We start from the raw sequence: 11,574 nt of genomic DNA on the forward strand, positions 1-11,574 counted from the left end.
GAGCTCTTCGCCGACATCTTGGGTGTGTAGGTCAATGGTATATTTCCACCCTCCCTTCTCCATGGAAAGTGTATTTTTCTTCCAGTTATGGTTTACCCTTGCGTTGATCAACCACGCTCTCCCCAGGATGGCGTCATAGCCTTTCTTCTTCGAGGGAATAACCACGAAATCTAACAAGAATGGTTGCGTACCAATTGTCACTTGCTGGGCCATCAACAGGCCGAGTGGCTTATTGTCGTGTTGGTCCGCTCCCACCAGGTTGAATGTGGGTGGCCACAGGGTGGGCTTCCTCAGCCGCTTCCATGTTTCTTCTAGTAGTACATTCACCCCAGATCCACCATCCACAATGGTGTCCTTCAGAATGGTCCCACGGATACCCATTTCTACCACAGCTGGGTGTCTACCACTGCTCAAGGCTAGTAACATCGGGTCAGTCGAAGGGCTGACGGAAACCTCCACCTGTGGTGTACTCTTCAAAGCGGTGGCGGGAACCCCTACTTGTGGTGCACTCGACGATGCGGTGGCGGGAACCCCTACCTATGGTGCACTCGACGATGCGGTGGTGGGAACCCCTACCTGTGGTGTACTCAATAATGCGGTGCTTTGCACATTGGTGAGGATGGCAGTCCTCAATCGTGGCATAGAGTCTAGAAGGTCTTTTACCTTTATCAGCACCTCCATCTGCAATATTTGCCCAATGATGTTATTTTTCGCTTCCGTACGGAATGATGTACTCGCCACCTCATTGTCCCGTCGTTCGGTCGTCATCTCATGTTCAATATTGGCCTTTGCCTCCCATAATCTCTCCTTCTCCATACAGGGGTCGAGATAAGTGGCTTTTTCATCTGGGCGCGGGTGATCCCAGTACTTCTTTCTCACGAGTCTTCTCAGCCTTCTCAATGTTGAGGAGATTAACCCCTGCCTGCGGGCAATTTGCATCCTCATGGTCGCCTGGCCCACACCAACGGCAGAGGTGCTAAGGGGTGGCTTCCTTCGTGCAATCACGGGCGAAGTGCCCCCACTAATTATAGGCCCTACATTGGATAATTGGCTGGCCCTTGGCGTCATACTGGATACGGCTTCCATTATTGGTATTGTTGCTATTCCTTCCGCCGCCGCGTCTATTGTCCTGGTATCGTCTAGATGATGTCGTTGTGTTAGTATGTTGACCGATACCCGCTGGTGCAGATGTTGTGGCCTGCTCCGTGAACAACACTTGGTTCATTTGCGTACCTCGGGTTTTCATGTTGTATGGGCACTCCTTGGTGGAGTGTCCCATCACTTGGCAAATCTCACAGAATGACTTCTTTTGGCAAGTACCCTTTGTGTGCCCTTCCTCTTTGCACTCAGTGCACCATATGTCCCCTTCATTCCGACCAGTGCTTCTCATTATTTTGAATTCCTTTCTCATTCGCTCCATGTCTTTCTGGAGCACTTGCACCCGTTTGCCAGCCTCGTCATCGCTGCTGCTTTCTTGTGAAGAGTCATTGTCCTCGGATGAGGATTTATTACTTTTCTTCTTCTTTGATGTTTTGTGTTCACTCTCCAGGTCCATCACCCTATTATAAGCATCTTCATATGACGTCGGGGGTACAATTTTCATCTTCCTCCGTAGGGAGGATTTCAACCCTTCAACGAACCATCATTTCTTCAATCCATCTGCGGGTTGGCTTTCCATTTTACCCAAGAGTTCTTTTAGTCTCCGACTGTATATCTCTGTTACAATTTCATTATCATCATGGAGCAACCGAAACTCCCCCGTGAATTTGATCTGTAGATTGGCCCACGTGGCCACTTTTTGCTTGTCCACATCGGAGTACCAATCTATGGCAACTCCTCGTAACGTGGTTGGGAACTGCTGTACCCAGTCATCTTGGTCTGTTACTCCGTTGGTGGACCAAATGGTTTCACATGTACGGCAGTGCCGTAAGGGGTCTTCCTTGCCCTCCCCTGTGAACTTTGGCAATTTTTGTTTACTCGCCATCCCTCCGCTGGGTCTCGCTCCTCTAATTCCTTGTGTGCTTGTACCTGGCGATCCTCCGCCTCCTACAACTGAACCTCCACTAGTGGGTCCTCCGGAAAAAGTTGCTAACACCGAACCAAACAAATTGCCTCCCGTAGGGTACCCTTGTGCTCCCTCGGCACCTTCGGTCGTACCGTCACCTTCCGGTGTCTCCCTCCAATTGGTTTTCTCCCTCCGGTTGTCCTCTAAAATGGACAAATTCTTTAGCAAGTCTCTGGTAGCGTCGATCAAGTTTAGACTTCGCCTTGTTTGTTCCACCAACTCTTCGCGGCTTCTTACCCTACAGTGGTATTCTGGCGAACTGTAGAGTTCTCCTTCGACACCCTCTGTGACTCCTTCTGGCAGCCCTACAACAGCGTAGACAGTGTAGTTCTCTCCGTCTATCTCTACCTCCGCAACCTTCGTGACACCTCCTAGGTTCCCTTTGGGCAACCCCTCGGCCGATCATCCCTCAGCAAGCTGCCTTAGCCTACGCCTTCATTCTATCTGTTGTCTGAGATTCAACACGGTTTGTGCCACTTCCCATTCATCACTATGTATCTTTTTATTTTTGTCCTTATTTAGTCTATTGGGCATAAGTCAAAGGTTCAATTTCCTCCTGGCCTGGCGCCATCTCATTCCGTTCCTGTCGGCTGTTCTCTTCGTAGCGTTGCAGGATTTGTTGTCGTCACTCTTCCTGGGCAATCTCCTCCAGGCGGGCCTGTTGTGCCAGCGATGCCTGTGCAAGCAACCGGGGGAGGTGGTTCATCAACCGGTTTACTGTCGGGCTAACCTCCAGCGCTGTCCACACGGCACTTGGTGGGATTTCTACCTCTGTCGCTTCTTGTCGAAGGTATGTTTGAATGGCTACCTAGAGAAAAATTGAAAATTCTCGCGTTGTTGTGTCTTCTCCTGTGTAAAGTTCTGTCGGCGCGTCGTCGGCCTCCGGGTTTACTTCACCAACGGGTAGGCCCATTGTGTCTATGCGCCATCCGTGTCTTCCGTTCCCGAGTTCGTCTAGGCAACGGCGCCAAATGTTTGCCCTCTCGGGTAAACGGTTAAATGCAGAAAGTAAATGCACATAACATAATGGAAATATATTAAATAACCAGCCTCTATATTAATTCCACAGTCCATGTACAATAAGTGCTTATAACATTACATCTGACACGACTAACATGATCCTACTTCGAAGAAAAGGTACACAATATATAATACCCAAAGGGGTACGACACAACCGTCGTGACTCCAACTACCTACCCGTCGGCTAACTGACCGCCGTAACTCATTATTACCGACGACAACATAAACATAATATAACAACATAACATAATGATTATTCCCATCAACATCCATAGGGGTCATATAGTGTCCTACGACACCATATGACCCCTTAAGACACCAAATTATGTCGTTATGGGTCATATGGTTTCCTAAGGGGTTGTAGGACACAATATGACCCCTTAGGACACTATGTGATCCAAAGCAACCCAATATGGTTTCATTAGGGGTCATATGGTGTCCTAAGGGGTCATATGATGTCTTAAAGGGGTCATATGACACAATATGACCCACTAGGACACAATATGACCCATAACGACCAAATATGGTGTCTTAAGGGGTCCTATGGTGTCCATAGGGGTCATATGGTGTCATAGGGGTCCTATGGACACCATAGGACCCCTTATGACACCATATGGTGTCGTTAGGGGTCATATAGTGTTCTAAGGGGTCGTAGGATATAAAATGACCCCTTAGGACACCATAGGACCCAAAGCGACCCAATATGGTGTCATAAGGGTTCATGGGACACCATATGACCCCTAAGGACAACATACGGTCCCTTATGACATCATATGGTGTCATTAGGGGTTATATGGTGTCCTAGGACACCATATGACCCCTTAAGACACCAAATTGTGTTGTTATGGGTCATATGGTGTCCTAAGGGGTCGTAGGACACAATATGACCCCTTAGGACACAATCTCTCTCTCTCTCTCTCTCTCTCTCTCTCTCTCTCTCTCTCTCTCTCTCTCCTCCTATATGGTGTCCTGGGACACCATATCACCCCTAAGGACAACATAAGACCCCTTATGACACCATATGGTTTCGTTAGGGGTCATATGGTGTCCATAGGGATTATATGGTGTCCTAGGAGACCATATGACCCCTTAAGACACCAAATTGTGTTGTTATGGGTCATATGGTGTCCTAAGGGGTCTTAGGACACAATCTCTCTCTCTCTCTCTCTCTCTATCTATCTATCTATCTATCTCTCTCTCTCTCTCTCTCTCTCTCTCTCTCTCTCTCTCCTCCTATCTCTCTTTCTCCCCTAATCTCTCTCTCTCTCCCTCTCCCCTAATCTCTCTCTCCCTCTCCTTCTCTCTCTCTGTCTCTCTCTCCCTCTAAAATATGACTAATAAAATCTGATATTGGATTTAATCGGATATCCGATTTCTTCCATTGCCATTAATGTGGCAGTTCAGTAAAAAAGAGGCGGCAACGGGAAAAAAATTTGGGACCACAAATTTATACATTAAAATCAGATATCTGATAAAATCGGATATCCGATAAAAATTGGATATCCAATATCCGATTTCTGAATTTTGTACATAAAAAAGAGCCTTGTGGGCCATTTTGTGGATTCCAACAGCCCACAGTCTGCATATTCTATTTTATGTCGACGATCACGGTTTTCAGATAGGTTGAGACAAATTTGTGCTTTTGGGAGATTCTTAAAGTCAAATCTTACATTGCCAATCATGTAGGAGCATCTGTGTGTAGGGAAATGGGGAGTAGTAGTCATCGGAAGTCTAAATGCAAAAGAAAACTTTCAAATGACCAAATTGAAGTGTATAGAGAAAGAGATAGAGAATGTCATAGGAGGAGAAGACAAGGTATGTTAAAAATTGCTAATGTTACTTCAAGTAGAGAGGAAATTGAATTTGAAAATGTCCCACAAGTTATTGGAAATGAAAATGTAGATTTTGAAAGTGAAAATTTTGAAAATGTTGAAAGTGAATGAAAAATGCTCAACTTGTGGAAAATTTTGACATAGGAGGTGAAAATGTGGAAAACTTTGACATTGAAGGTGGAATTGCTCAACCAAGTGAACCATATGTAACACCTAATTACTTTAGAAATGAAGACCCTCTCATGGATGAAAGACAAATTCCAAATCCAAGACCTTCAAGAACCCCAAAATGGTTATTTGAAATCGATGAGAACATTATTGCGAATCTTGAAGGCAAGAGGTCAACAAGAACCATTCGGTTGTGGGCTACACAACTTTTCAACCAAAATTTTAGCAATAAGACATTGATCGAGCAATGCCAACTCTTTGTTCAATTGCTAAAGATGATAAAGATGAGACCATTGCTAAACAAATTGAAGATTCGTATGAACAAGAAGATGGAGAGAAATTCTATTATTGCAAAAAATCTATTTGATGCTCTCAATTCTATTGGAAAGAATACCAAAGAAAGAGATAAGAGAGCTGCTCGAAGAGTGATTACAACCTCCTTAGTAAGCCATCAATTGAGGAAGGCTCGTCAAATGAGACAAACTTGTGTTGATTTTAACATAAACAGTAAAACTTTGGATAGAGCACTTGCACGAAGACAAAGACTTGACGATCCACTTCAACAAGATACATGGGCTTTTGGTGGGAGGCTTCCACGTGTTGATAGAAAGTTCACTGACAATGTGAAGGAGGAGATACTACAATTTTGGCACTCTAATTCTAGAGTGTCACCCAATGTAAAGGACGTTTTGAAATTAAGAATCAGCAACCGAGACTGCACACCGCATCCCAAACATTTCTTGGAATCAAGCCAAACAATGTTGTACAAAAAAATTTGTGAAGTACATCCAACTTTGCAAATATCACAAAGGGCCTTTGAATCTTTGAAACCATTTTATTGTGTTCCTCTTAAGATTCGCAATACTTGTTGTTGCAAGTACCATGTGGAATTTTCAATGTACCATGAACTTTTATGTCATATTCATTCTACGATGCATACTAATGAGATGTTGCAGGAGTGTGGTGCAATGCTATTTACGAGATCATCAAGAGACTTGCAAGATCTTTTTTTATGCCCTAGAGATGATGGCTTCTATTTCTATAGAAATGATTGTTTGAATAAGAAGTGCTCAGAATATGGTGGGTTGTCAAAGTTTGTTTCATGTTTTCATGAGGGCAGCGAACACGAGTTTGGAAAGAATTATGTTGAGAAAAAAAGATATGAGACAGTGAAATATACTTTGAAGAGTGGAGGTGAAGGTTCTAGATGCGAATTAGTCTTAAGAGAAGTGAGTATTACTGATTTTATTTTGGATTTTAAGGAAAATATTTTCTACAAGTATGCAAGGCACACCCATAGGTCTCAGTGGTTGGATCAACAGTTCAGGATGTGTAACAACTCTTTCCCGATTGGCACTATTATATCGGTGGTTGATTTTGCAGAGAACTATACATTGCAACCACAGAATGAGGTACAGTCTTAGTACTACAATTCAGTCTAGATTGCTATTTTTGTTCACATTACATATAGACATGCTCCTGATAGTATAGAAGAGGATAGGAAGATAATCAGGGAGTATCATTTTTATATGAGTGATGATAGATCACACTCCTTCGAGTATGTGCAACATTCTTTCGATAATTTTTTTGAGTTCTTGCACGAGAAAGATATTGCAATTGACCAACATATAATATGGTCAGATAACTGTACAGGTCAATTCAAGAATGCTCGTATGTTTTATTGGTTGAGTAGAATGCATGTAGAGAGGCGTATACCTCATATTTGGTGTTTTTTTTAGGCAGGGCATGGGAAGGGAGAGCATGATGGAGCAGGTGCATGTTCGAAGGGACCTATTTTTGTGGTATATAATCCCACCATTTCATTTATTATAATGCATTTCAGTTGAAGTGATTATCATATAGCCTTTATGTTCATCCATGCATTTTATGTGTAGACTAACAATTCTTAAAAATACAGGTTCAAGCTAGATCATTTGTCGTTGATAAGACCCTCTCTTGGTGATGGTACATATTCCTTTGTGCATTAATTAGATAAAATTTTGTGCATAAACATTAAGTCAAGTGAATGTATTGCTATTTATAAATGACCATATCTACCATCATCTTCAACCATGCAGACAAATCCAATGAGAAGGGCTTTAATCAACATGTGTCTTTCTTCAAAGTTATACTTGTATACTTTGCAGAGAAACTGGTAAGTTTTGTAATTATACAATCTTGTACATATTAAAAATGTTTCAAATGATCTATTTATAATTTTCCAAACTAATTTGTATTAAGTGTTATACTTTGTTTCTTGTAACACATTCATTCCGCATAAAAAGGTTACTTATTTTGGTCTTCATTTATATGTAGGCATTGTTGTACGTAAGCTTTTCTCTTAGGACATGAGGATGTTTGATGCGGATGAAGTGGGATGTTGTATTTGTATATGGATTTGAATTGATGTAACATTGTTATGATGATATACAATGTCCATGAGCAAATTGGTTTAGTTATACTGATGATATACAATGTATCTGTAGATGAGTACATTGGTGTAGTTGTTGATAATGAAAAAAAATTCATGTTTGCATATCCCTTCATGGATGTCACATGCAAGTGTAATGGTAATTATATGTATACAATACATGGAAATATTGATGATCATTATGTGTCTGCAGTGTAATGCTTGTTTATCTATAATTTTAGCACTTAGGACGCTCAAGGGATGATGTCGGTAGGGTATGACCCTGAGCGTTCGACCGAGTGGGGAGGAAAAATAGGAGCATGCATAGGGTAATAATGCCTAACTAGACATGTCAGAGGTGATGGTTTGTCATCACAATGAGCAAAACGAGAAATTGGCCACGCGACAACATTGGATTGAGTGAGACTGGCGATTTTTTTGCCAACTGAGAAATTTCTGCCCTAATAAAACCGTAGGGCAACTTGAAAAACTGAGATAGGATTTTGTAGGGACCACTCTCATGGCCCCATAGGTTCAAACGGATTGTTTGTAGGTGCCACGGATTCTGAGTTAGGGCTCATCAAAGTTTGACAATATTTAGCACTTAGGGCGCTCAAGGGACGATGTCGGTAGGGTATGACCCCGAGCGTTCGACCGAGTGGGGGGGCAAAATAGGAGCATGCATAGGGTAATAATGCCTAACTAGACATGTTGGAGCTGACGGTTTGTCATTGCAATGAGCTAAACGAGAAATTGGCCACGCGACAATATTTGATTGAGTAAGACTGACGATTTTTTTGCCAGCCGAAAAATTGTTGCCTTAATAAAACCGTAGGGCAAATTTAAAAATCGAGATAGGATTTTGTAGGGACCCCCCTTATGACCCCGTAGGTTCAAATGGATCATTTGCAGGTGCCACGGATTTTGAGTTAGGGCCCGTCAAAGTTTGACAATTTTTAGCACTTAGGGCACTCAAGGGACGACGTCGATAGGGTATGACCCTAAGCGTTCGACCGAGCGGGGGGGAAAAATAGGAGCATGCATAGGGTAATAATGCCTAATTAGACATCTTGGAGCTAACAGTTCGTCATTGCGACGAGCAGAATGAGAAATTGGCCACGCGACAACATTGGATTGAGTGAGACTGACGAGTTTTTTGCCAACCGAAAAATTGTTGCCCTAATAAAACCGTAGGGCAACTTGAAAAACTGAGATATTCTTTTTTAGGGACCCCTCTCATGGCCCCGTAGGTTCAAAAGGATCATTTGTAGGTACCACGGATTCTGAGTTAGGGCTCGTCAAAGTTTGACAATTTTTAGCACTTAGGGCACTCAAGGAACGACGTCGATAGGGTATGACCCCGAGCATTCGACCGAGTGGGGGGGAAAAATAGGAGCATGCATAGGGTAATAATGCATAACTGGACATATCAGAGCTGATGGTTTGTCATCGCGACGAGCTAAACAAGAAATTGGCCACGCGACAACATTCAATTGAATGAAATTGATGATTTTTTTGCCAACCGAAAAATTGCTACCCTAATAAAACCGTAGGGAAACTTAAAAAACTGAGATAGGCTTTTGTAGGGACCCCTCTCATGGCCCCGTAGGTTCAAATGGATCATTTGCAGGTGCCATGGATTCCAAGTTAGGGCCCGTCAAAGTTTGACAATTTTTAGCACTTAGGGCGCTCAAGGGATAGCGTCGGTAGGGTATTACCCTGAGCGTTCAATCGAGTGGGGGGGGGAAATAGGAGCATGCATAGGGTAATAATGCCTAACTAGACATGTCAGAGTTGACAGTTTGTCATCGTGACGAGCTGAACGAGAAATTGGCCACGCGACAACATTCGATTGAGTGAGACTGACGATTTTTTCGCCAACTGAAAAATTTCTGCCCTAATAAAATCCCGAGTGTTCGACCGAGGTGGGGGGAAAAATAGGACCATGCATAGGGTAATAATTAATTGTATCAAGTATTGTTCATTAAATGAATTGTATTGTATTGTTCATTAAATGAATTGTATTGTTCATGAATTGTATTGTTCATTCAATGAATTGTATTGTATTGTTGATTAAATGAATTGTATTGTTCATTAAATGAATTTTATTGTATTGTTCATTAAGTGAATTATATTGTTCATTATACAAACAACACTTACGATGAAATGAAATGAATTGTATTGTTCATTAAATAACCATTATCAACCATTGTTAATTATTGGAATGAAGATTAAAGATTTCCATGATAACACCACACACACATGAGCAACAATTTATATGATCGAATATCAACTTCTATATATATAAAAATGTCAAATGATTACAAATGTATGTCCATACACAAATGTGGCATAAACACCAACTGAAACAAAATGTATGTCTAAATACGTGAATGTATGTCCATATACAAAATATACATACCAACTAGACATGTAAGCATCCCTAAACTATCTATAACATCCTAAGTTGTTGATGGATCATCAAAATCAATCCTCTTCACCGCACTACTTGGCTCTGAAGGATCTTGCACAAGAAAAACAAACCACGATTAATATTAGTTATATTATATAATTCACATTTGAAAAGTTAACATAAAAATGAACTATAATTGAACTATTCATGTTTACCTCATCTCCACATTTTCTCTTCGGCTTTGCAGGAATCTTGATGTATGTCTCCGGTAGAGGAGGTATGTTTTGAATATTTTCATACACAACCTACATATGTTCAAAAACATTGCATTGATACAAGTTAGCATATAATTGTCACTGATAATAACAAATTATATCTACTAATCACAAAAGAAAATAAACACACATCTACTCGAGGCATCTCTTCTTCTTCTTCATCTTCAGGTATACTGGGTGTAGTCATCAAGGATGTGAAGCCAAGAATTCTCTGTATACATACACAACAAGTATATGAAACTATCAATCTATGTCTAGATGTGTATAATCACTATAAGTTATTTAAACTATTCATTCAATCATATTTGCATTCAATTACCTTTCCCTTGTCTCCAACTACACTACCAGATCCTAAATCACACTGCCCCACACTCATATTGCTTGTGCCCTACAAGAGTAAAATAAGATATACATATAAGTTACTACATAATCTAATTAATACCAATATAAATGATGAGCATGTATGTACAATAAAATACAAATGACTAGGTGCAATAATATATGTATCGTCAAGCTATCAAGGCCAAATGAAATGACTGACAAGGTGCCCTCCTGAATCTGTCTCAACTCCTCCTCGGTCATCAACTGTTAAATAGACCATGTAAATAAAAATTAGTACTTAATATTATCTAGATTATAAATATTCATTTAAAATATAACATGAGTTGTGAAAATACAAATCTTACCACTACATCATCAATGTATGATGATGGTGCCTCCTCGCCTCTAGCATGTGAGGACTCCCCAGGGTATCCTCCAGTCTGTGTAATAATATTTGGTGCATCATGCATCTCATGCACCTCATAGTCTTCACTATCCATAGGAGGATCAACGGGTTGTCCAACTGGACCCAAGCATACGTGCCCACACATGACACAACTATGGGGCACGCATATGTGTGGAGCCGAGGATGATGTGTCAGCACCACCGGATGCACCGCTACCATCAAAAGTTGGCTGAGCTACTGACCCAGCCTGAGAAACCAAAAGGCTACTCAAACAGTGAATAGTCGATATGGTCCGTGAAGCCACCTCACAAATGATATCAAGATGTTGCACTGCAGGTGGGGGATCAACAGGAGGAGTGGGGACATATGGACCCTAGACTACTCTAACTGCCCCAGGTCTATTTTGGGGCATACCTAAACCTACACCCTAGAAATTTTGGATGTCAAAGTAGTTAACATGTTTGTGTAAAACAAACTCAGCATACAATTTTTTTATGAAATAGAAGGGGACATCAAGATTGTTGTTAGGTGGTTTGTCGAAAACCATCCACCAACGATCCCAAAAAAATTTCACAATACCATCATTTGTGCACCATTTAATAGAAAGTTTTTTTGGGGGGGATCTACGGGTTGACCAATGCGGGGATTCACAAACAATGAGGCG

This window comes from Cryptomeria japonica, chromosome 4, assembly GCF_030272615.1.
Source record: "Cryptomeria japonica chromosome 4, Sugi_1.0, whole genome shotgun sequence".
Taxonomy (NCBI): Eukaryota; Viridiplantae; Streptophyta; class Pinopsida; order Cupressales; family Cupressaceae; genus Cryptomeria; species Cryptomeria japonica.